The following is a 26,632-nucleotide window of genomic DNA, read 5'->3' as shown; positions in this document are numbered from 1 at the left end:
CTCCTTTATGAAGCTTGTTTCCAATAACTGGCTACAGTTTGAGAAAACAGTAATGTTCATAAATACAATACTAGAAGGAGAAGTAATTAATACTAACTCTCACTTCACCTTAGTATGGCACAGAAAGAAGTGAGGTATTCAGCTATAAAAAGCTATGATGTCAGTACCTGCTGTTTGAAGAGATGTCTACTAGGGATTATATTGTTCTTGTTACACACTTCTGTTCAACAAATACTAATAAAATTAACTTCAGATACCTAGAGATAACATATCTGCTTACAAGTCCTTATACTACAGAGGAGAATTTATGAATGTTTAGTACTGCCTGCTGCTGAACATTTCCTCAGTCAATGCCCACCTGATTCCAAACCTATGACATCCTTATTGCTCACCTTAATCAGCTTTGTACTTACCAACAATTACTTCATCTCTGAGTGGCAGAAGCACAAACGGATTAGAGGTATCGCCATGGGAATGAGGATGGCTCCTTCCTGTGACAGTCTTTTCAAGGGTCACTTGGAGGGGACTTTCCTGGTATCCTTAGATCTACAGCATCTGGCTTAGTTTAGATACATTGATCACATCTTTGCCATATGGATGCATGGGGAGCCTGACCCGTTAAAATTACCTTCTTCCAATTAAATTTCACATGAATCCCATACCGCCTCCCTTGATGTTCATCTCATCCTCACTGAAGGCCAGCTACATACTTCCGTCCACATTAACCCTACTAACAATGTACATTTTGACAGTTGCCATCCTTTCCATGTCAAACATTCTCTCCCATATAGCCTTGGCATTCGAGGCAAACATATTTGTTCAGATGCTGACTCTTTACAGCAACACACTGCCACTCTCACCTCACCCTTCACTGGATGTAATTACATCAACAGCTTAGTTCAAAAGTAGATTTCCCAGGCCATCATATCCAATCCTAGTACACAGCAGTACCAGCAGTACTCCAAAAAACAACTTCAGGGCACGCCACTTGTAGCTCATTATTATCCTGGCCTTGAATGTATTAATCACCTACTTCAACAAGGCTATGAGTTCCTAAAATAATGCCCTGAAGTGAGAGACATTCTATTTGAGATTTTGTCCTCCACACCTAGAATAGCTTTTCACTGCCCTCCCAATCTCCACAATATCCTTGTCAGACCCTATGCTCCATCTTTATCCATCTTCCAACCCTATGGCTCCTACCTCTGTGACCATCTCTGCTGCAAGACTTGCTGATTCACCCTTCTACCACCACCTATTCCAGCCCTGTAACTGGCAAAACATATACTATCAAAAGGAGAGTCAGCTGTGAAATGACACTTGTCACACACCAGCTGTTACTTAAACACTGTTCAGCCTTTTACATTGGCATGACAACCAACCAGTAATCAGTCAGGCCGAATGGGCACAGACAGAGTGCATACACATGCAACACACAATATCCTGTTGCAGAGCATGCTGTACAACATGACAATCATGACCTCGGTGCCTCTTTCACCATGCACTCCATCTGGATTCTTGTCCCAGATGTCAGTTTCTGAGAACTCTGCAGCTGGGAACTAGTGCTCCAACATGTCCTTCATTCTCACCACCCACCTTGTCAAAATTTGTATTAATTTCTTCTGTCTCAGCATTTCTTCAAAGTAATTATTCCTTTCTTCACTCCATTTTATTTTCCTACATCTCTTATTTTCTGAGTTGTCTGTTTTTCACCTTCCACCCCCCCACCTCTGTTACACATAATGCACTTAGCTTTTCACTCTTATTCTCATGCATGCTGTTTTAGTAGGAATCTCTGTCTTCCATATTTACCTGTCTTCCACCATTAAGCTCTCAGGTTTTCAAAACTCATCCAGTGCATTCCCCAACAATCAGCCTTTCCTTGTAATCCTGTCCAGTAAGTCTCCCCTGACCTAGGGTTCTGCGTGACTTTTATGAGTTGCAGCCATTTCCATAAACACTCTTCCTTTCCCTTCAACTCCTCTGTCACAAGAAGGGGTCAGTGCCTCCAAAAGCTAGTAAAAGTTAAACCTTTTTGTGTGTGTGTTCTCCTGCCGCAGCTTGGTAGTTGATTTTTTATCAATATATTGTCAATAACAAATCATTTAATTGGTAGAATGTTATCAAATTTTTTGCTGGGAAAGTAAACTACAATTGTAAAGCTGGCTTGTTCCACATCATAGCAAGAGATTGCAATTATGGTCCATAGAACATGCTAACAAATAACAAACAACAACGTTACACACATTCTGTCTGAAATGATGCACTGTCTACCAACATTTCTGTAACATTTTAAAGATGTAAGACACTCATACTGCACACAAAAACTATATTTCTCTCAATCAGCTTCCATACATTAAGTTTTTAAGAAGATTATCTACGGTTATGGGTACTACATTTGATTTATTTTGACAAGAGTCATGCATCACCTTGATAAATGAGGTTGACCAGATGTTGTATCAAGTCCTATAAGAGATTAATTTAATCTACATCTACATATATACTCTGTTAGCCACCAAACGGTGTGTGGCGGAGGGCACAATTCCCGCCAAAGTCATATTTCCCACCCTCTGTTCAACTCGCGGATCGCGCGAGGGAAAAATGACTGCCTGAACACCTCAGTATGAGCTCTAATTTACTTTATCTTTGAATGGTGATCATTGCATGATTTAGACATTGGTGGTAATAATATACACTCTACATCCTTGGTGGAGACTGGATTTCAGACTTTGGGGAGCAGCCCCTTCCGTTTAGCGTGTCGTCTGTCTCCAAGTGTGTTCCACTTCTAACTTTCTATGAGATGTGTAACACTCTCACAATGGCTAAATGTACCAGTCACAGACCTTGCCGCTCTTCTTTGGACATTCTCAATCTCTTTAATCAGACCCAACTGGTAAGGGTCCCATACAGACAAACAATACTCTAAGGCTGGACAAACTAAGGTATTGTAAGCAATTTCCTTTGTTGAAAACTGCATCGCTTCAGGATTCTACCAATGAACCGCAATCTACAGTTCACCTTGCTGGTTACTTGTGTAATCTGATCATTCCATTTGAGATCATTTTGAATAGTCACACCCAGATACTTGATGGATGTTGCTGCTTCCAAAGACTGGGCATTTATTTTGTACTCGTACATTAATGGGGATTTTTGCCTTGTTATATGCAGTAGGTTACACTTACTAAAATTGAGAGATAACTGCCAGTCATTACACCACACATTTATTTTCTGCAAATCCTCATTGATTTGTTCCAACTTTCACGTAATACTACTTTCCTGTAGACTACAGCATCATTGGCAAACAGTCTAATGCCACTGTCAATACTATCAACCAGATCATTTATGTAAATCGCAAAAAGCAGTGGACCTATTATGGTTAATAATCACTTTCTGAATATAGCAGGTGAACTAAATAGAAACCTAGTCCCAACAGGGAATCATATAGCGCTCTTTGAAAAAAGTGTTCCGAGACTGTTACCTGAAATGCTCCTCCATGATACTGACAAGAGGGAGATTGAGTTAATAATTAAATCACTAAAGACCAAGAATTCTCATTGATATGATGGGGTATCTAGCAGAATACTGAAGTATTGTTCTATGTACAGGGTGTTTCAAAAATGACCGGTATATTTGAAACGGCAATAAAAACTAAACGAGCAGCCATAGAAACACACCGTTTGTTGCAATATGCTTGGGACAACAGTACATTTTCAGGCAGACAAACTTTGGAAATTACAGTAGTTACAATTTTCAACAACAGATGGCGCTGCAAGTGATGTGAAAGATATAGAAGACAACGCAGTCTGTGGGTGCGCCATTCTGTACGTCGTCTTGCTGCTGTAAGCGTGTGCTGTTCACAACGTGCAAGTGTGCTGTAGACAACATGGTTTATTCCTTAGAACAGAGGATTTTTCTGGTGTTGGAATTCCACCGCCTAGAACACAGTGTTGTTGCAACGAGACAAAGTTTTCAACGGAGGTTTAATGTAACCAAAGGACCGAAAAGTGATACAATAAAGGATCTGTTTGAAAAATTTCAACGGACTGGGAACGTGACGGATGAACGTGCTGGAAAGGTAGGGCGACCGCGTATGGCAACCAAAGAGGGCAACGCGAGCTAGTGCAGCAGGTGATCCAACAGTGACCTCGGGTTTCCATTCGCCGTGTTGCAGCTGCGGTCCAAATGACGCCAACGCCCACGTATCGTCTCATGCGACAGAGTTTACACCTCTATCCATACAAAATTTAAACGCGGCAACCCCTCAGCGCCGCTACCATTGCTGCATGAGAGACATTCGCTAACGATATAGTGCACAGGATTGATGACGGCGATATGCATGTGGGCAGCATTTGGTTTACTGACGAAGCTTATTTTTACCTGGATGGCTTCGTCAATAAATAGAACTGGCGCATATGGGGAACCGAAAAGCCCCATGTTGCAGTCCCATCATCCCTACATCCTCAAAAAGTACTGGTCTGGGCTGCCATTTCTTCCAAAGGAATCATTGGCCCATTTTTCAGATCCGAAACGATTACTGCATCACGCTATCTGGACATTCTTCGTGAATTTGTGGCAGTACAAACTGCCTTAGACGACACTGCGAACACCTCGTGGTTTATGCAAGATGGTGCCCGGCCACATCGCACGGCCGACGTCTTTAATTTCCTGAATGAATATTTCGATGATCGTGTGATTGCTTTGGGCTATCCGAAACATACAGGAGGCGGCGTGGATTGGCCTCCCTATTCGCCAGACATGAACCCCTGTGACTTCTTTCTGTGGGGACACTTGAAAGACCAGGTGTACCGCCAGAATCCAGAAACAATTGAACAGCTGAAGCAGTACATCTCATCTGCATGTGAAGCCATTCCGCCAGACACGTTGTCAAAGGTTTCGGGTAATTTCATTCAGAGACTACGCCATATTATTGCTACGCATGGTGGATATGTGGAAAATATCGTACTATAGAGTTTCCCAGACCGCAGCGCCATCTGTTGTTGAAAATTGTAACTACTGTAATTTCGAAAGTTTGTCTGCCTGAAAATGTACTGTTGTCCCAAGCATATTGCAACAAACGGTGTATTTCTATCGCTGCTCGTTTAGTTTTTATTGCCGTTTCAAATATACCGGTCATTTTTGAAACACCCTGTATGTTAGCCTAGTACTTAGCCATATCTGTAACTTTTCCTTTAGTGGTCGGTTTCCTGACCGATTAAAGTACTCGGTAGTGAAGCCACTTTATAAAAAGGGAGACATTGATAATGTTGACAATTTTAGACCTATTTCTATGCCATTGGTGTTTGCTAAAGTTATCGAGAAGGTTGTATATACAAGGTTACTGGAGCATTTAAATTCACATAATTTGCTGTCAAATGATCAGTTTGGTTTTAGAAATGGTTTAACAACTGAAAATGCTATATTCCCTTTTCTCTGTGAGGTTTTGGACGGATTAAATAAAAGGTTGCAAACGCTAGGTGTTTTCTTTGGTTTAATGAAGGCTTTTGACTGTGTTGACCACAAAATACTACTGCAGAAGTTGGACCATTATGGAGTAAGGGGAGTAGCTTACAATTGGTTCGCCTCTTACTTTAAGAACAGAAAGCAGAAGGTAATTCTCCGCAACATTGAGAGTGGTAGTGATGTTCAGTCCCAATGGAGCACTGTTAAGTGTGGCGTTCCCCAGGGGTCGGTGCTGGGGCCACTGCTGTTTCTTATTTATGTAAATGATATGCCTTCTAGTATTACAGGTGATTCAAAAATATTTCTGTTTGCTGATGACACCAGCCTGATAGTGAAGGATCTTGTGTGTAATATTGAAACAGTAACAAATAATGTAGTTCATGAAATAAGTTCGTGGCTTGTGGAAAATAATTTGATGCTAAATCACAGTAAGACTCAGTCTTTACAGTTTCTAACTCACAATTCAACAAGAACTGATATTTTGATCAGACAGAATGGGCATATTATAAGCGAGACAGAACAGTTCAAGTTCCTAGGCATTCGGATGGATAGTAAGCTATTGTGGAAAGCCCATGTCCAGGATCTTGTTCAGAAACTAAATGCTGCTATATTTACCATTAGAACATATCTGAAATAAGTGACACTTCAACACGAAAAGTAGTCTACTTTGCATATTTTCATACACTTATGTTGTATGGTATTATTTTTTGGGGCAATTCTTCTGATTCAAAAAGGGTATTTTTGGCTCAAAAACGGGCTATACGAGCTATATGTGGTGTAAGTTCGAGAACCTCTTGTCGACCCCTATTCAATAGTCTGGGAATTCTGACATTGCCCTCACAGTATGTATTTTCTTTAATGTCGCTTGTTGTTAGCAATATTAGCCTAATCCCAAGAGTTAGCAGCTTTCACTCAGTTAATACTAGGCAGAAATCCAATCTGCATGTGGAATGCACTTCCTTGACTCTTGTGCAGAAAGGAGTGCAGTATTCTGCTGCATCCATTTTCAATAAGCTACCACAAGAACTAAAAAATCTTAGCAGTAGCCCAAACTCTTTTAAGTCCAAACTGAAGAGTTTCCTCATGGCTCACTCCTTCTATTCTGTCGAGGAGCTCCTGGAAGAGCTAAAAAATTAAGCAAATTCCAGTGTTACATTGTTGATTTTATTTATTTAAACTTACGACTTGTCACCTGAATATGTATTTTTATATTTCATTTTATCTGTTTCTAATATCGTGTTATAATTTCATGTATTGACTTGTTCCATGACCATGGAGACTTCTCCTTAATTTGGCCCCACGGAACAATAAATAAATAAATAAATAAAAATAAATAGAAAACTTTCTATCCAACCACATACGTCATCAGATCAATTTTCAGCCTCTCCCCATACAGTTGCGAATCCCCACATAAAATATGCAACTAATGTCCACATATAATGAATAACAAGTGGCAGGGTGCACTTGATTGCCACTGTTTGTGAACCAGAAGGCAGCCTTTGAAAATGATCATGGAATATAAATTACTTATTTATCTTTGAATGCTGTCTTAAATGCTGTTGATGTTTAAAATTGCTTGTTCTTGTAAAAAAGTGGTCAGTTGTTGTAGAAAGTTCAGGATAAGCACATTTATATCATGTACATTTTCTGTATATAAATCATTTAATTAAAGTTGAAAGAGACAGTGAAACTTATCTAAGAGAATATTATTTGTAAAAACAAAGATGATGTGACTTACCAAATGAAAGTGCTGGCAGGTCGACAGACACACAAACAAACACAAACATACACACAAAATTCAGGCTTTCGCAACAAACTGTTGCCTCATCAGGAAAGAGGGAAGGAGAGGGAAAGACGAAAGGATGTGGGTTTTAAGGGAGAGGGTAAGGAGTCATTCCAATCCCGGGAGCGGAATGACTTACCTTAGGGGGAAAAAAGGACGGGTATACACTCGCACACACACACATATCCATCCACGCATATACAGACACAAGCAGACATATTTAAAGACAAAGAGTTTGGGCAGAGATGTCAGTCAAGGCAGAAGTGCAGAGGCAAAGATGTTGTTGAATGACAGGTGAGGTATGAGTGGCGGCAACTTGAAATTAGCGGAGATTGAGGCCTGGTGGATAACGGGAAGAGAGGATATATTGAAGAGCAAGTTCCCATCTCCGGAGTTCAGATAGGTTGGTGTTAGTGGGAAGTATCCAGATAACCCGGACGGTGTAACACTGTGCCAAGATGTGCTGGCCGTGCACCAAGGCATATTTAGCCACAGGGTGATCCTCATTACCAACAAACACTGTCTGCCTGTGTCCATTCATGCAAATGAACAGTTTGTTGCTGGTCATTCCCACATAGAATGCGTCACAGTGTAGGCAGGTCAGTTGGTAGATCACGTGGGTGCTTTCACACGTGGCTCTGCCTTTGATCGTGTACACCTTCCGGGTTACAGGACTGGAGTAGGTGGCGGTGGGAGGGTGCATGGGACAGGTGTTACACCAGGGGCGGTTACAAGGGTAGGAGCCAGAGGGTAGGGAAGGTGGTTTGGGGATTTCATAGGGATGTACTAAGAGGTTACGAAGGTTAGGTGGACGGCGGAATGACACTCTTGGTGGAGTGGGGAGGATTTCATGAAGGATGGATCTCATTTCAGGGCAGGATTTGAGGAAGTCGTATCCCTGCTGGAGAGCCACATTCAGAATCTGATCCAGTCCCGGAAAGTATCCTGTCACAAGTGGGGCACTTTTGTGGTTCTTCTGTGGGAGGTTCTGGGTTTGAGAGGATGAGGAAGGGGCTCTGGTTATTTGCTTCTGTACCAGGTCGGGAGGGTAGTTGGGGGATGCGAAAGCTGTTGTCAGGTTGTTGGTGTAATGCTTCAGGGATTCCGGACTGGAGCAGATTCGTTTGCCACGAAGACCTAGGCTGTAGGGAAGGGACCGTTTGATGTGGAATGGCTGGCAGCTGTCGTAATGGAGGTACTGTTGCTTGTTGGTGGGTTTGATGTGGACGGACGTGTGAAGCTGGCCATTGGACAGGTGGAGGTCAACATCAAGGAAAGTGGCATGGGATTTGGAGTAGGACCAGGTGAATCTGATGGAACCAAAGGAGTTGAGGTTGGAGAGGAAATTCTGGAGTTCTTCTTCACTGTGAGTCCAGATCATGAAGATGTCATCAATAAATCTGTACCAAACTTTGGGTTGGCAGGCCTGGGTAACCAAGAAGGCTTCCTCTAAGCGACCCATGAATAGGTTGGCGTACGAAGGGGCCATCCTGGTACCCATGACTGTTCCCTTCAATTGTTGGTATGTCTGATCTTCAAAAGTGAAGAAGTTGTGGGTCAGGATGAAGCTGGCTAAGCTAATGAGGAAAGAGGTTTTAGGTAGGGTGGCAGGTGATCGGCATGAAAGGAAGTGCTCCATCGCAGCGAAGCCCTGGACGTGCGGGATATTTGTGTATAAGGAAGTGGCATCAATGGTTACAAGGATGGTTTCTGGGGGTAACGGATTGGGTAAGGATTCCAGGCGTTCGAGAAAGTGGTTGGTGTCTTTGATGAAGGATGGGAGACTGGATGTAATGGGTTGAAGGTGTTGATCTACGTAGGCAGAGATACGTTCTGTGGGGGCTTGGTAACCAGCTACAATGGGGCGGCCGGGATGATTGGGTTTGTGAATTTTAGGAAGAAGGTAGAAGGTAGGGGTGCGGGGTGTCGGTGGGGTCAGGAGGTTGATGGAGTCAGGTGAAATGTTTTGTAGTGGGCCTAAGGTTCTGAGGATTCCTTGAAGCTCCGCCTGGACATCAGGAAAGGGGATTACCTTGGCAAACTTTGTATGTGGTGTTGTCTGAAAGCTGACGCAGTCCCTCAGCCACATACTCCCGACGATCAAGTACCACGGTCGTGGAACCCTTGTCCGCCGGAAGAATGACGATGGACCGGTCAGCCTTCAGATCACGGATAGCCTGGGCTTCAGCAGTGGTGATGTTGGGAGTAGGATTAAGGTTTTTTAAGAAGGATTGAGAGGCAAGGCTGGAAGTCAGAAATTCCTGGAAGGTTTGGAGAGGGTGATTTTGAGGAAGAGGAGGTGGGTCCCGCTGTGATGGAGGACGGAACTGTTCCAGGCAGGGTTCAATTTGGATAGTGTCTTGGGGAGTTGGATCATTAGGAGTAGGATTAGGATCATTTTTCTTCGTGGCAAAGTGATACTTCCAGCAGAGAGTACGAGTGTAGGACAGTAAATCTTTGACGAGGGCTGTTTGGTTGAATCTGGGAGTGGGGCTGAAGGTGAGGCCTTTGGATAGGACAGAGGTTTCGGATTGGGAGAGAGGTTTGGAGGAAAGGTTAACCTCACCTGTCATTCAACAACATCTTTGCCTCTGCACTTCTGCCTCGACTGACATCTCTGCCCAAACTCTTTGTCTTTAAATATGTCTGCTTGTGTCTGTATATGTGTGGATGGATATGTGTGTGTGTGCGAGTGTATACCCGTCCTTTTTTCCCCCTAAGGTAAGTCATTCTGCTCCCGGGATTGGAATGACTCCTTACCCTCTCCCTTAAAACCCACATCCTTTCGTCTTTCCCTCTCCTTCCCTCTTTCCTGATGAGGCAACAGTTTGTTGCGAAAGCTTGAATTTTGTGTGTATGTTTGTGTTTGTTTGTGTGTCTGTCAACCTGCCAGCACTTTCATTTGATATATATATATATATATATATATATATATATATATATATATATATATATATATATATATATATATATATATATTTCCTACGTGGAATGTTTCCCTCTATAATAAGAATATTATTTGTTATATACAGATAGACAAAGACTGATGTCAGGTACAATTTTTTATTGGACACAAAGGACTAGCACAAATGTGAATGCTGACCTAGTCAATATATGGACATAAAATACAGTGGAGAAAAAGAAATCAAAATCAAATAGTATTTCATCAAAGAAAATCACTTAAATCTGTTGACAATGGACAAGGTTACAGATAATGCACTCAGAATATTCTTGCAAATGCTTGCCGCATCCTGCATAGTTTACACAGTAAAGATATAAAGCATATCTAGAGCACAAAATTTTCTTTTACCATTTGGAGAAACAAATAGACAAGGCACAATGTATAATTCATTGCTTATGTGAGGGAACGTGTTTTTCTGGTTATACAAGAATCTTCCAATAAAGTGCTATAATCTTGTGCTGATTCCTACTGTTATTGTCAATGACGCAATGTTTATGACCAAGAAAATAATCCTCAATCACATACAGGTCATTAGAAACTTTTTTTTGTTACAACAAGGCAAACAATGCAAACAGCCAAAATCTGAGGCCACATATATTTGGTAATGTTGCAGAAATGGGTATGAACAGCCTGTTTGGAAATGTTGGTAAAAAGTGCAAGACTGTTAAGGCTACAATTAAAAGGGCATACTCTCCTGAGCAAGCAAGTGATGCCAGGGGACTTTGCTGTTGCTAGACATTGGAGCAGGCAGCTATGAAGTAAGAGTAAGTGGAAAGGAACTGAGTTACTGATGGGTTTTCCCATTTAATAGGTAGATGTGCCACAGTGATACAGATAGCCGTACCGTAGGTGCAAACACAATAGAGGGGTATCTGTTGAGAGGCCAGACAAACGTGTGATTCCTGAAGAGGTGCAGCAGCTTTTCAGTAGTTGTAGGGGCAACAGTCTGGATGATTGACTGATCTGGCCTTGCAGCACTAACCAAAATGGCCTTGCTGTGCTGGTACTGTGAACGGCTGAAAGCAAGGGGAAACTACAGCTGTAATTTTTCCTGAGGGCATGCAGCTTTTGGAGCGTGGAATGTCAGATCCCTTCATTGGGCAGGTAGGTTAGAAAATTTAAAAAGGGAAATGGATAGGTTAAAGTCAGATATAGTGGGAATTAGTGAAGTTTCGTGGGAGGAGGAACAAGACTTTTGGTCAAGTGAATACAGGGTTATAAACACAAATTCAAATAGGGGTAATGCAGGAGTAGGTTTAATCATAAATAAAAAAATAGGGGTGTGGGTAAGCTACTACAAACAGCATAGTGAACACCTTATTGTAGCTAAGAGAGACATGAAGCCCATAACTACTACAGTATTACAAGTTTATATGCCAACTAGCTCTGCAGATGACGAAGAAATTGAAGAAATGTATGATGAAATAAAAGAAACATGGTGAAATGAGACGAAAATTTAATAGTCAAGGGTGACTGGAATTCGATAGTAGGAAAAGGAAGAGAAGGAAACGTAGTAGGAGAATATGGATTGGGGGTAAGAAATGAAAGCGGAAGCCACCTGGCAGAATTTTGAACAGAGCATAACTTAATCATAGCTAACACTTGGTTCAAGAATCATAAAAGAAGGTTGTATACATGGAAGAAGCCTGGAGATATGGACAGGTTTCAGATAGATTATATAATGCTAAGACAGAGATTTAGGAACCAGGTTTTAAATTGTGAGAAATTTCCAGGGGCAGATGTGGACTCCGACCACAATCTATTGGTTATGAACTGTAGATTAAAACTGAAGAAACTGCAAAAAGGTGGGAATTTAAGGAGATGGGACATGGATAAACTGACTAAAACAGAGGTTGTACAGAGTTTCAGGGAGAGCATAAGGGAACAATTGACAATAATGAGGGAAAGAAATACTGTAGAAGAAGAATGGGTAGCTTTGAGCGATGAAGAAGTGAAGGCAGGAGAGGATCAAGTAGGTAAAAAGACGAGGGCTAATAGAAATCCTTGGGTAACAGAATAAATATTGAATTTAACTGATGAAAGGAGAAAATATAAAAATGCAGTAAATGAAGCAGGCAAAAAGGAATACAAACATCTCAAAAACGAGATCGACAGGATGTGCAAAATGGCTAAGCAGGGTTGGCTAGAGGACAAATGTAAGGAAGTAGAGGCTTTTCTCACTAGGGGTAAGATAGATACTGCCTACAGGAAAATTAAAGAGACCTTTGGAGAAAAGAGAACCACTTGCATGAATATCAAGAGCTCACATGGAAACCCAGTTCTAAGCAAAGAAGGGAAAGCAGAAATGTGGGAGGAGTAAATAGAGGCTCTATACAAGGGCGATGTACTTGAGGACAATATTATGGAAATGGAAGAGGATGTAGATGAAGATGAAATGGGAGATAGGATACAGTGAGAAGAGTTTGACAGAGCACTGAAGGACCTGAGTCGAAACAAAGCACTGGGAGTAGATAATATTCCATTAGAACTACTAACAGCGTTGGGAGAGCCAGTCCTGACATAACTCTACCATCTGGTGAGCAAAATGTATGAGCCAGGCAAAATACCCTCAGACTTCAAGAAGAACATAATAATTCCAATACCAAAGAAAGCAAGTGTTGACAGATGTGAAAATTACTGAACTATCAGTTTAATAAGTCATAGCTGCAAAACACTAATGTGAATTCTTTACAGACAAATGGAACAACTGGTAGAAGCTGACCTCGGGGAAGATCAGTTTTGATTCCATAGAAATATTGGAACATGTGAGGCAATACTGACCCTACGACTTATCTTAGAAGCTAGATTAAAAAAAGGCAAACCTACGTTTCTATCATTTGTAGACTTAGAGAAAGCTTTTGACAATGTCAACTGGTGGCAGCAGTAAAATACACGGAGTGAAAGGCTATTCACAATTTGTACATACACCAGATGGCATTTATAAGAGTCAAGGGACATGAAAGGGAAGCAGTGGTTGGGAAGGGAGTGAGACAGGGTTGTAGCCACTCCCCAGTGTTATTCAATCTGTATATTGAGCTAGCAGTAAAGGAAACAAAAGAAAAATTGAGAGTTGGTATTAAAATCCATGGAGAAAAAATTAAAACTTTAAGATTCACCGATGACATTGTAATTTTGTCAGAGACAGCAAAGGACTTGAAAGAGCAGTTGAATGGAATGGACAATGTCTTGAAAGGAGGATATAAGATGAACATCAACAAAAGCGAAACGAGGATAATGGAATGTAGTCGAGTTAACTTGGGTGATGCTGAGGGAATTAGATGAGGAAATGAGACACTAAAAGTAGTAAAGGAGTTTTGCTATTTGGGGAGCAAAATAACTGATGATGGTCAAAGTAGAGAAGATATAAAATGTAGACAGGCAATGGCAGGGAAAGTGTTTCTGAAGAAGAGAAATTTGTTGACATCGAGTATAGATTTAAGCATCTGGAAGTCATTTCTGAAAGTATTTGCATGGAGTGTAGCCATGTATGGAAGTGAAACATGGATGATAAGTAGTTTGGACAAGAAGAGAATAGAAGCTTTTGAAATGTGGTGCTACAGAAAAATGCTGAAGATTAGATGGGTAGATCACATAACTAATGAGGAGGTATTGAATAGAATTGGGGAGAAGCGGAGTTTGTGGCACAACTTGACTAGAAAAAGGATTGGTTGGTAGGACATTTTCTGAGGCATCAAGGGATCACCAATTTAGTTCTGGAGGGCAGCATGGTGGGTAAAAATCATAGAGGGAGACCAAGAGATGAATACACTAAGCAGATTCAGAAGGATGTAGGCTGCAGTACATACTGGGTTCAAATGGTTCAAATGGCTCTGAGCACTATGGGACTTAACTTCTGAGGTCATCAGTCCCCTAGAACACAGAACTACTTAAACCTAACTAACCTAAGGACAACACAAACATCCATGTCTGAGGCAGGATTTGAACCTGCGACCATTGCAGTCACGCGGTTCCAGACAGTAGTGCCTAGAACCGTTCGGCCTCTCAGGCCAGCTACGTACTGGGAGACGAAGCAGCTTGCACAGGATAGAGTAGCATGGAGAGCTGCATCAAACCAGTCTCAGGTCTGAAGACCACAACAACAACAACAACAATGAATAATGCATGCTTATGACTATCCCGTGGTCACACATAGCATTATTTCAATAACCATGTGTTAAAAGAGTGATCTTAGCAATCATTTATACTACATTCAATCTACATAGCTCCAAAGACGCATCTGTGAGTGAGGAGTACAGTGATATAACAGATTTAATTGTACAGAAAAAATGATAAAAGCTACTGCCAATAAGTTATTAAAATAAACAGCTACTAAATAAAGATCAGAATGAGAGCTATTATGTATTGATGTATCAAATCAACCAGTCCTACAATTAGGCTCTGCAAGCTAGAATAACGTGGTAAAAAACCTTAAACATGTCAGTGACGTAACATAGACAATGATACCTTTGTAATGTAACCAGTACCATGTCCATATCCTGGTGCCATGGCATTAAATTATAGGGTAGTATAGTTCAGTTAGGTAAAGTTGCTGTTTTATTATACATGCATATAATTAATCAGTGATTGATACAAAGTGGTACAAGAGACAAGCAAATGACTGGTATAACCAGGTAGCTTATTTCAACACTAAAACATATACTACTTGGACTGATAGCATAATTTAAAGGTGGGTTTTTATTGTGTAATTAGATCCATGTTACTAAAACTTATGACTGTTTGCATTTTATTTCAATGTCTTAGTATTTCAGTACTCACAAATGCTCTCAACTGATACACCATGTACTCAATACAGACAAAAAATGAAGCACACACAAGGGGAGGAGAAAACAAAATGAAACTTCACAGGTTGAGAAGGTATATGATGTTATTTCAATAATTACAAACTTGACTCAAATTTACAAAGAACTTGGTGGTATATGGCCAGTTATCAGAAAGAAGCTGCATCCCCTCTGGCCTAGATGCATGTACTGATTTGGCTGGGAGGGGTGTCATAAAGCCATTCCAACCTCTTCTGAGGCACACTGGCCAACAGCTGTTGTAGCTGGTGTTTGATATCAACATCTACATCTACATACAAACTCTGCAAGCCTCCATACAGTGTGTGACTGTTCCACTACTAGTCATTTTATTTCCTTTCCTATGCCACTTGCAAATAGAGCAGGGGGAAAATGACTGTCTATAAGCCTGCACATGAGCCTTAATTTCTCTTACTTTATCTTTGTGGTCCTTAAACAAAACTTACATTGGTGGCAGTAGAGTCATTCTACAGTCAGCTTAAAATGCCAGTTCTCTAAATTTTATCGATAGCATTGCTCAAAAAGAAGATTGCCTTTCACCAAGGGATTCCTATTGGAGTTCCCAAAGAATCTCTGTAATACTTGTGTGCTCTTCAGACTTACTGATAACAATCTAGCAGCTCACCTCCGAATTTCTTCAATGTCTTCCTTCAGTCCGACCACATGCAGATCCCAAATATTTGGGCATACTTAAGAATGCGCTGCACTAGTGTTCCCCTTTACAGATGAATCACACTTCCCTAAAAATTCTACCAATAAACCAAAGCTGATCATTCACCATCCACCTCCCTAGTATAAACCTTATGTGCTTGTTCCATTTCATATCATTTTGCAGTGTTATGCCTAGATACTTAATCAACTTGACTGTGTCGAGCAGCACACTACTAATGCTGTATTCTGACATTACAGGAGTGATTTTCCTATTAAGCTGCGACATCTAGAGCTAGCTGTAATTCATCACACTAACTAGAAATTTTGTCTAATTCATTTTATATCTTCTTATTCTGGATACGGGCACTGGGATGGAGTTGGCATCTTAACTGGGTTCACATGTGTTCCGTAAGGGACAGATCTTGGGATCTTGTTGACCATGAGAGTACTTCAGAACCACGCAGGCAGTTCATGAAGATATTTGCTATGAGCAGATGAGTGTTGTCCTATTGAAAAATGTCCTCAATCACTACCAGCCATGACCTAAAGTCCTACCCAATGGCTCCCCATACTGTGACACCAGGAGCAACACTGCTGGGCCTCTCCAAAACACTGGGAGCACGAGACCTCTTCCCAAGTTGCTCCTGTACTTGCCAGTGTTGGTCATCCAGGTAGCTCAGAACCACATTTCATTGTGGAACATAATGAAATACAATCCATCAGCAATCTATGCTTCCCAGTCACAGCACCACCCCAAACACTGCCATTAGTCTTGTGGTGTTAATGGCAGTCTATGCATAGGATGGTACTTCCCTAGTCTGATTGCTGCTAGCCTCAAACTAATAGTGTAGTACAACACAGGATCTTGCAGGAAATCCATTACTTGTTCTCAGATAGCTTGTGCAGATGTGAAGGGATTACAACATGCTTTGTGCACAGTATATCAGTTCTCCCTTGGGGTCATCAGATGAGCTTGACCTGAACTTTGATGATTACTTTGCTTATGGAACACTGAACCACTGCATTGGGAAAAAAGTGAGCACCAATTGATATAAAAAGAAGTGTGAACCATAAAAACAATAAAGCAAAACTAAACAGACAGCATTATGTTCTAGTTGGAGGGAGGTGTGAAATATTATATATACCCTACTGTTATACAGTGAATGTCAAAATAAGATTACATTCAATTAATGCTTTAGTATCACAAAATTCATGGTCATTTCACTGTATGAGACTGTTATGCAGTTTATGTGGAAACAAGTCAGCATAACATTATTAACTCTGCAACAAAGTCAACTGTTAGGGTTATTTTTTTGCTGAGAAATTTGTTTGTGCTTGATGATCAGATTGTATCTATATGGATTCCTTACCTCTGCATAAGTATCACTCCAGTATGGCATTGCACATAGATATGATAGTACAAAGTTACATCAAAACACATAATTTTATTGGAAAGTGCATTCATGCTACAAAAAATACAAACTGTGACATCGAGGTTTTTCAGTGCAGTGAGTATACTATGAGACCCTGAACTTCGGTTGGAAAATGTACCTGACAGATTGTCAACCAAAATGTCATGACAAGAAGTGACATCAACTGGCTCTGATCCTGAAATTCCTTGTAGTAATGTAAGTTGTAAGACTATGTTTTCTATTTAAATAAAATGCCAGCACCAGTTGCCATTTTCTCTTTATTTTAGAACCACAATCAGTTTCTGCCACCAAGGCCATTGTCCAGTGACATAGGTGAGGTGTCCTGAGAAAACACAATGCTGCATTTTCTCAATATGCTGGACATGAAATTAATGTGAACTTTTTAAATTATATATAAAGGATGAGGCAGGAGGAAAGGTACATGCTTTGAGGGCTGGTGGTATTAGTGATTCTGAACAAAAAATTTCATATGGACCTATGCCTATTCCGGATGGCTTCTGAGAAGTGATTTAATATCACTTTTGTAAGTTTTTCTTGAATAACTCAAAAACTGCACCCTCCAGCGAAAATGTGTCACAGTACAAAATTAAATTATATTAAATTTCCTACAAAAGAGGTCCTATTCAGTTTTTTTTCTAGAACTAATGGTTTGTGTGAAGAGAGCACAAGAATGTTGAAAAACTTGCTCAAGGTGCATGCACTATAGCTTACGTAGTTTTGTAGGCCAATGAACCACAGTAGTGTAGATCAAGTTGAGATGAACAGTTTGATATAGGACACTTGTAGACTATCAAGTTGGGAAACTACCTCAAATTTGCCTACAAAACTACCTAAGTTAAAGTGCATGTGCATTGAGCAAGTTTTTCAACATTTTCACGCTCTCTTCACACAAACCATTAGTTCTAGAGAAAAAATGAATAGGAAATTTGTAGGAAATTTAATATAGTTTAATTTTGTACTGCGGCACGTTTTCACCGGAGGGTGCAGCTTTGAGTTATTAAAGAAAAACATACAAAAGTGATATTAAATGTCTTCTGGAAACCATTCAGAATAGGACAAACATCCATATGAAGTTTTTTGTTCAGAATCACTAATACCATCACCCCTCAAAGCATGTACCTTTCCTCATATGGGTATACTTAGCATGCTGAAGGTGTATTAAATTCATTTTGTGATGGAAATATGAAACATGAAAATGTATTCCACGATCATTTTTTTCAGTCTAGAGAAATGTTTTGATTACAATAAAGTGATGTACCGTTCAATTTACCACCAACTGACTTTTAATACTGCCATCAAAGAAGCCAAAAAATCATGTGAACATATGAAAATTCCCCATACATAAATAATTGCAGGAGGAAAATAACAAAAAACTTATAAAATGACAGTACTATCAAACAGCTATGCAATGGAACAAGCAGCTATATGGCTACAAGCAAACCAAGGTTCAAACTTCTTGTATCATTGTAGCCAATGCCCCTCTTAAGGAAGTACCAAAAGGCTGTAAGAAATCACTAAAATCTGGTAGTGACTGACTGATAAGTGGCAGTGCTAATAGTATGTATAAAAAAGTAAAGATAATGCACAGAGAGTGGTCTAAGTGAATCTTTTCAAAAATGTTGGAAAGGAACTACCAATTATCATAATTTGGAGTATGAAGCTTGTAGGTTAGCTGTGAATTGTTGTCAATTTTTGAAAAAGGGAAGAAATGAAGCCCGAAATGTACTGTGATGATCAGAATGAGTATCTCCATTTGGTGTTGTTGTTGTGGTCTTTAGACTAAAGACTGATTTGAACAGATTTCCATGTAACACAATCTTGTGAAAATCTCATTATCTCTGAATAACTACTGCATCCTACATACAGTGAACCTGCTTATATGTATTCATCCTTAGGTCTCCCCCTACAGTTTTACATTCTGACCCTTTGTCCTATCAACAATCCACTCTTTTACCAAAGTTGTGAAACAAATTTCTGTTTTCATCTATTCGATTCAATACATCTATATTACTCAATCTACTCGTCTACTTTTCAGCATGGTTATGTAGCGCCATATTTCAAAAGATTCTTATCTGTTGCTGTCTGGACTGTTTATCATATACATTTCAGTTCCATAAAAGGCTACACACCACACAAATACCTTCAAGTAACACTTCTTGGCACATAAATTTATAATAGATGTTACCAATTCCTCTTTTTCAAAAATGTGTATCATGCTATAGCCATGGGGCATTTGATATCTTCTGTAATTCAGCCATAATCAGTTATTTTCCTGTTCAAATGGCTAAACTCTAGATGAACTCGTAGTGTATTTTTAATGTATCATTTTCTAATCTAATTCATTCAGCGACACCTAATTCAATTTGACTACATTCCATTACCTTCGTTTTCCTTTTGATGATGTCCACCTTATAACATCTTTTCCAGGCACTAAACGTTACATTCAATTACTTTTCCAAGGTCTTTGCTGTCTGAGACACCATTATTAAATCACCTGTAAATTTCCTTTCACAAATTTTAATTTCCTCTCCATTTTTCACTATGGTACACTTTAATGTTTACTCAGCATAAGACTGAAATTCAAGAGTAGGTTACAGTCCTGCCCCCCCCCCATCCCCCCCACCCCACCCCCCACCCCCCCTTTCATCTCAACCACCACTTCCTTTTCATGTCCTATTATAACTACATATTGTAACCTTTTTGTACATACTGTAGCCTTTTACTACTTGTATTTTCGAAGAGTATATTCCAGTCAACAATGTCAAAAGCCTTCTCTAACTCTGCAGATGTTATAAATGTGGATTTATCTTCCTTCTAAGATAAGTAGTATGGTCAGTATTGTCTCACATATTACTATGTATCTATAGAACCCAGAGAGATCTTCTCTGAGGATGGTTTCCATTACTTTGTTCAGGATTTTGCAAGCACAACTCATTAAACTAATAATTCAATAATATTAAAATCTCTTAGCAGCTGCCCTATTTGAAATTGTAATTATTACAGTCTTCTTGAAGTCTGAGTGTTTTGTTTGTCTCATATACCTTGCACATCAGGTCGAAAAGTTTTGTTATGGATCACTCTTCTATGGGTGTCAGTAAGTCTGAGGGAATATAGGCCCTGTTTCCTCTTAGATCTTTCAGTGCTCTATCAAATTTATCTCACAGTATTACATCTCTCAATTCAACTTCATTTACTTCTTTTCCCTTTCTACATAATTGCCTTCAAAGATTGTTTCCCTTGTATAGCCCTTTTTATATGTTCTTCCATCTTTCAACCTTCATTTATTTGCTTCATACTGGCTATCAAAACTCTTTGTATTCATACAGGTGCTTTTCTTTCCTGCAAGGTCTCTAATTTTGCTGCTTAGCCATTTTGTACCTTATATCAGTATCTCATTTTCTAGACTCTATATTCATTTCACCAAATTCATTGGCTCGATTTTTATATTTTTTTAATTCATCAATTTAATTCAATATTGCCTGTGTTATCCGTGGACTTCTACTAGACCTTATCTTTTTACATGCTTTATCCTCTGTTGTCTTCACTATTTCATCTCTCAAAGTTACCCATTCATCTTATACTGTACTGTACTCATTTCCCATGGTCTAGTCAATCACCACCCAAGGATAACTCTGAGAATGTCATCAACATCCCATCTCCTTAATTTCCAACCATTTTGCAATTTCTTTAGTTTTAATGCACAGTTCATAACCAAAAAATTATGTCCAGAGTCCACTTCTGCCCCTGGAAATGTCTTACAAATCTGTTTCCAATATGGAACCTTCCATTGTCTCCAGGTCTCTTCCATGTATAAAAACTTTTTACATGATTCTGAAAACAAGTTTCAGCAATGATTAAATTATGCTCTGTGCAGAATTCCACGATGTAGGTAGCTATCTAGTTCACTGTTTTCACCCCAGTCAATGTGTTATTTCTATTTTTACTTTTCTACCTTTTCTTAATACTGAATTGCAGTCTCCCAACACAATTAAATTTTCATCTCCTTTATCTGAGTAATTTCTTGTACAAATTATATATTATTTCAATTTCATCATCATTTGTGGAGCTATTAGGCATATAAACTTGTACTAATTTGTTTGGATGTTGCCTCTGAGTATCTTTCTCCTATGAGAATGCCTTCATTAGGCTTTTCATAGCAGCTAATCCACATTTCTATTTTCTTATTCATTATTAAACCTACTCTTGCTTTATCCCTATCTTATTTTGTATTAATAGCTGTGTATTCATCTAACCAGAAGTCCTGCTCTACTTGCCACTGCACTATCTAACTTCAACCTAGTCATTTTCATTTTTTAGTATCCTGGCTTGTCCATCTGATTAAGGGACCTAACACTATACAGGCAGACACATACAGTCTGTCTGATTTTTCCTGATAACAACATTCCCCTGCGTACTCCTTGTTTGGGGATCAAGAATGTGGGACTATCCTACCTGTGGAATATTTTTTCCAAGATGATACCATCATCATTTAAACATACAGGACAACTGCATGCCTTTGGGAAGAACAACAGCTGTAGCACTCACTTGTTTTTCATTTAGAATACACGAAATACATTATTATTCTTGTGAGCCATGTATTACCACTGAAAGGTGATACACACCTTCCACTTAAAGTGTATTTGTAAGTTATGTATAGAGGAATGTTACTGAACTACTCATCCAGTAGATGATTGACAAAGCTAAACATGGTCTTCACAGCAACAGGAAGCACAAAGTTTTCTGAAGAATATGTAATCATCAACTTAGGGGAAGGCTGTGGTGTCACCGCCAGACACCACACTTGCTAGGTGGTAGCCTTTAAATCGGCTGCGGTCCGTTAGTATACGTTGGACCCGCGTTTCGCCACTATCAGTGATTGCAGACTGAGCGCCGCCACACGGCAGGTCTAGAGAGACTTCCTAGCACTCGCCCCAGTTGTACAACTGACTTTCCTAGCGATGGTTCACTGACAAAATACGCTCTCATTTGCCGAGACGATAGTTTAGCATAACCTTCAGCTACGTCATTTGCTACGACCTAGCAAGACGCCATTATCAGTTACTATTGATATTGTGAATCATGTACCATTCAGACTGATGTTCACCATTAATGGATTAAAGTTAAGTATTCCACCAGCTACGTCCATTTTTCTAAATTCTAATATCCTTGTCCTGTTCCAGACCTCACGCCAGCCTGCATGAGCTAAAATGCGTGCCTTTCGGCCTCCTCTAGTAACACGGTGTTGGCTCTCCTGCCAATCAAAACAAAGGCTACCACAATATATAAGTAAGTCACTAGTTACTGTTGAGTAAGCCATAAGTAATGAACTGGATTTGAGAAGCCAAGTGAAGCAGATATAACATACATTGTGGGTGCAGTAGAAAAAGAGGGCCAAAATGAAGCAGTAAAGGAACCTATTGTCAAACAAACTATGGCCCTGAAATGCACTGATCTGTTGTTAATGTATGAAGGAAAGAACATATTTGACTCCACAGATGTTTTGACTCTCAAGAAAAAGACCTGTCATCAGGAATTATGTGAATGTAAAAGAGGATCAAAGCAAATGGCATGATTGATTACTAAAAAAAACTGAAAGTGAGTGATATGAAATACAGAGTGTGATAACTGCAGTTTTTGAAAAAGTTGCCAGTTTTGATGAGTAATGTATAATTAATGCAGTGGGTTCCCAAATATGACTTATAGCATTTTTGTAAATGCGGTAAATAGCATTTTCTGATAAAAATACCGTATTTTAGATTATCCATATCTTTTGTAATACATGCAGTCTCAGGTCTGTGTTAATCTGGATTATCAGGAGGCTGCTGTTCACTACTATTAATGTACTACAAACAATCATTTCATGGAAACTTCATTTGTAAATTTCAAAATAATACCCATAAAAAGATCTTGGTAATTTTGCAAGTGCTAACATAGCAGATGCAGATGTTACTGTGTGAGGCCACTGCCCTATACAGTGTCTTCAGAAGAACAGAAAGCACAAAAATTTCTGAAGAGTATGAAGTCATTAAGTGATTGGAAGACAATCACAATTCCACTCCTGTGTTCTCAAAAATTAACAATAAATGCCATGTCACCTGAGTGAAAATCTATTCACCTGTAGAGGAAGTGAAGTCACTAAAGCAGAAGACATATCACTGGCAGAGGCAAGCATGCTTCTGGCAGTAGAAGGTTGTCACTAGCAGTGTAATACCAGTCAACAGTAGTTGAGGACACATTGCTGGCAGTGGAAGCATGACACCTGCAGCGGAAGTCCCTTCACCAGCATCAGAAGCTCCACAGTCACCAGAAACAGTAGTGAGCATCACAACACAGCAAAAGATATGTGAGGCTCAAAAAGATTTTAGTATTAAAAGATTTTCAGTGCCCTACATAAAGGCAATATTGAGTATGGTAAAATAAAGTGTAAGAACAGCTGCTCTTTATTCTTGTTGTTAGCTCAGTTTAACCTACAGGACCCAAAATAAGAAAAGCATATGTTCTGAAATTGAAATTGCAATTAATGATGTCAACAATGTCCTCTTCTGCTTCTCTCCTACATAAATGCCAAACAGACCTCTGCCATTGGAAGCAGGGTCACTGTTCATGGATGAAATAGGGGTAATAATGTGGCATGATCCGCCCCCGGAGCTGAGTCAGCGTGGCAGAATGTTAATTCTAAGGGCCCGGGTTCAATTCCCAGCTGGTTCGGAGATTTTCTATGCTTAGGGACTGGGTGTTGTGTTGTCCTAATCATCACCATTTCATCCCCATTGACGTGCAAGTTGCCGAAGTGGCGTCAAATTGAAAGACCTGCACCCGGCGCACGATGTACCCAACGGGCGGCCCTAGTCATATGACATTTACATTTTATTTCATGTGGCATGTAAAGGAATCTTTGCATACAAACATGAACCAAGTTCTCAAGTCTGTAGATAACAGAAAAGCCCATTTAAATCATGACACACAGGCCTATATGACCACACTGCAAAACTACATACAAAAGCTATGTATACAGTAACATAACTGTTACACTGATGGCCCAGAGCAAATGTTAAGCAAGAAACCCAAAATGTTGTGTTTTAGAAGTAGAAAAAGTAATTATTCTGTGACTATGAGTTTTAAATGTCTTAAGTGCACCAATCTTGTTCACACTGGTGTATCAGACTTCATGATTACAGAAATGAGCAGTTCTACATAATCACTGCAGTTAGCAGTTACCTCAATGAGATAGCCACAATGGCAGCTAAACTGACTATGTCCAGGCTAGCTAATTCTAGTCATGAAACAAATTCACCAATACTTCCCGAAGATGAGCTGTTACAAATGTAGCACTCGTGTTAGAAAATGAATAAGTACAATACATCAATTTGATCATACTTATTATTACCCAAAATAACTCAAATAAATACATATCTTGATACAGACAGAGGCTAGGACAACAACAGATAATGAATAAAGTGACAGAAGAATGTAGCAAGACAAAAAAGAAAGATTTTTCCAGTCAGCAATGTTGTAAGCTTACACAGTAAGCAGATCTCTTCTTATCATAGAAGAAAATATTAATCGTCGAGATAAAAATAAGTCACAAAAGAAAGTTGTTTCTCTACAATACATACATAATCTTTCTATAAATAAACAAATTAGTGTTAATGATCAGGAATAAACTTCAAAATTCACAAATTAACCATGGCTATCACAGCAACAGAAATTTAACAGTGGGTTCTACAATGTACATCAGCGAATAAGAACTCAAATTTAAAAACATGGGACCCAAATCAGTGTCATACATTATAATGTAATATTAGCATATATCAAGTTGTGTTTAGAGGAAAGGAATTTTACAGCTGAGTTAAAAAATTCTGACTTCAGAAATGTTTGTGGAATTTAAACAAATATGTTAACTTACGGAAATAGGAGATGGAGTCCAATGAAAACCTTAAATATTTTTTAATTTTTTTTATGAACCAAAAATGAAACACAAGTGTATCATTTTTCAACATAGTCTTCCTGTCATTTCTACACACTTCCTCCAGCATGCAAGAAGCACACATATTCCTTGGAAAAAAATATTTTGATTTTGTGTGCAGCCACTAATGATCCATCTGTTGCTCCTCATCATTGGAACCAAATTTCTTTCTTCCCATCACCTCTTTGAGTGGTCCAAACATATGGTAATCACTCAGCGCTAGGTCTGGTGATCATGATGGATGTGGCAGGGTATCAAAGTGCAAGTCAGCATTGTCATGCTGAAAAATAACACCTGTAGTTGGAAGCTCATGTTGCTTTGATCTTACTGCCACCTGAAGCTGATGTTTTTAAAATATTGGAATATGATGCACTGGTAATGGTGATTCACCTAGCAGAGCAGTGTTCCTAGAGAACGTTTTGTTCATCCCAAAAGAGAGTCAGTGAAACCTTCCCTGCAGATGGCTGCATCCAGAACTTCTTGGGTTTTGGTGATAAAGAAGTGTGCCATTGCTTGTTCACTCTCTTTGTTTTTGGATGGTGGTAGTGCACCCAGATTTCATCTCATGTAATCATTCTTTTAAAGAAGCCATCACCTTCTCCTTCAAAACACCACAAAATTTCTTATCCAACATCAATGTGAAATATAACAGGGCACAACAGTTACCTAGCAAATACTCATCTTTGTTTGTTGGTGATCTCCAGTGCTTCAGAAGCTGTAAAAGATTGTTGCAAGTATCTGCTCCACCAAAATTCACTGCTGCTTGCTGAAATCCTGACAATGTTGCTAATGATTTGGTAGTGCCAAGAGAAATTTCAAGAAATTCAGGTTGACACGATCTTCCTTTTCAGAACTATATATTTACTGCCTAAAATTGTTACAAAACTGACTTACAAAAATTTGCCAAAACACTGAGGCCCAGATGGCTGATTCCTCACTGCTTATACAAATTTCCAGAAATCACTACCGATGTCATCCACTATTAGAAACAGAAAATTTATGGATTACAATATCATGAAGATTATTAGTTGGAGAGTGTTTCTCACATTTCCAAGAGGTTCTTCCATAAATACTGACCACAAGACAGTTTCACTTCTTCTAAAATGTATCCTGGAATTACAGAATTAGAATTGTTTATGTTTTATGTTTAAGTGTCGATTAGTAACAGTCCAACTGGTGCAGAGATATTTCTATGCTTGCTAAGGTCGAAACAAAATGTCAGAATATGAATCAATACAGTAAATTGAATTCCAAAAGATCAGATAAATGAAATAAGATTGTTACAGAATTTATATAAGTCTATAAATGTGGCAGTTTGGCGCCTAAGGTCAACACTTCATGTCATACTCATCCTAATGATTGTGTATTGGTATGTTCCTGAGATGGTTCATTTCCAGCGACAGGTGACCACTGCTTTGAATTCCTGCTGCATGGTATCTCTGGTAACTGTAATGACTGAGAGGGCACTCAAGGATTGGCCATACCTGTGCTGCTGGCAGGGTGTGGGCAGAACCTTCCAGAGATCAGTGATACGAAGTTCTCACTGTTACAGAGATGGCT

The 26,632-nt window shown here is 39.5% G+C and overlaps 1 protein-coding gene across 1 annotated transcript in view; it reads right to left on the bottom strand.

Annotated features, from left to right (window-relative positions):
• LOC126253155 (tropomyosin-like) overlaps positions 1-26,632 on the bottom strand; it is a 293,413-nt gene that overhangs the window by 132,225 nt on the left and 134,556 nt on the right. The gene's annotated exons all lie outside the window — the stretch shown is intronic.

The sequence above is a fragment of the Schistocerca nitens genome, chromosome 4, assembly GCF_023898315.1.
Source record: "Schistocerca nitens isolate TAMUIC-IGC-003100 chromosome 4, iqSchNite1.1, whole genome shotgun sequence".
In the NCBI taxonomy this organism is placed as follows: Eukaryota; Metazoa; Arthropoda; class Insecta; order Orthoptera; family Acrididae; genus Schistocerca; species Schistocerca nitens.
The sequence above is the reverse complement of the archived record's forward strand: the minus strand, read 5'-3'. Positions and strand labels throughout refer to the sequence as shown.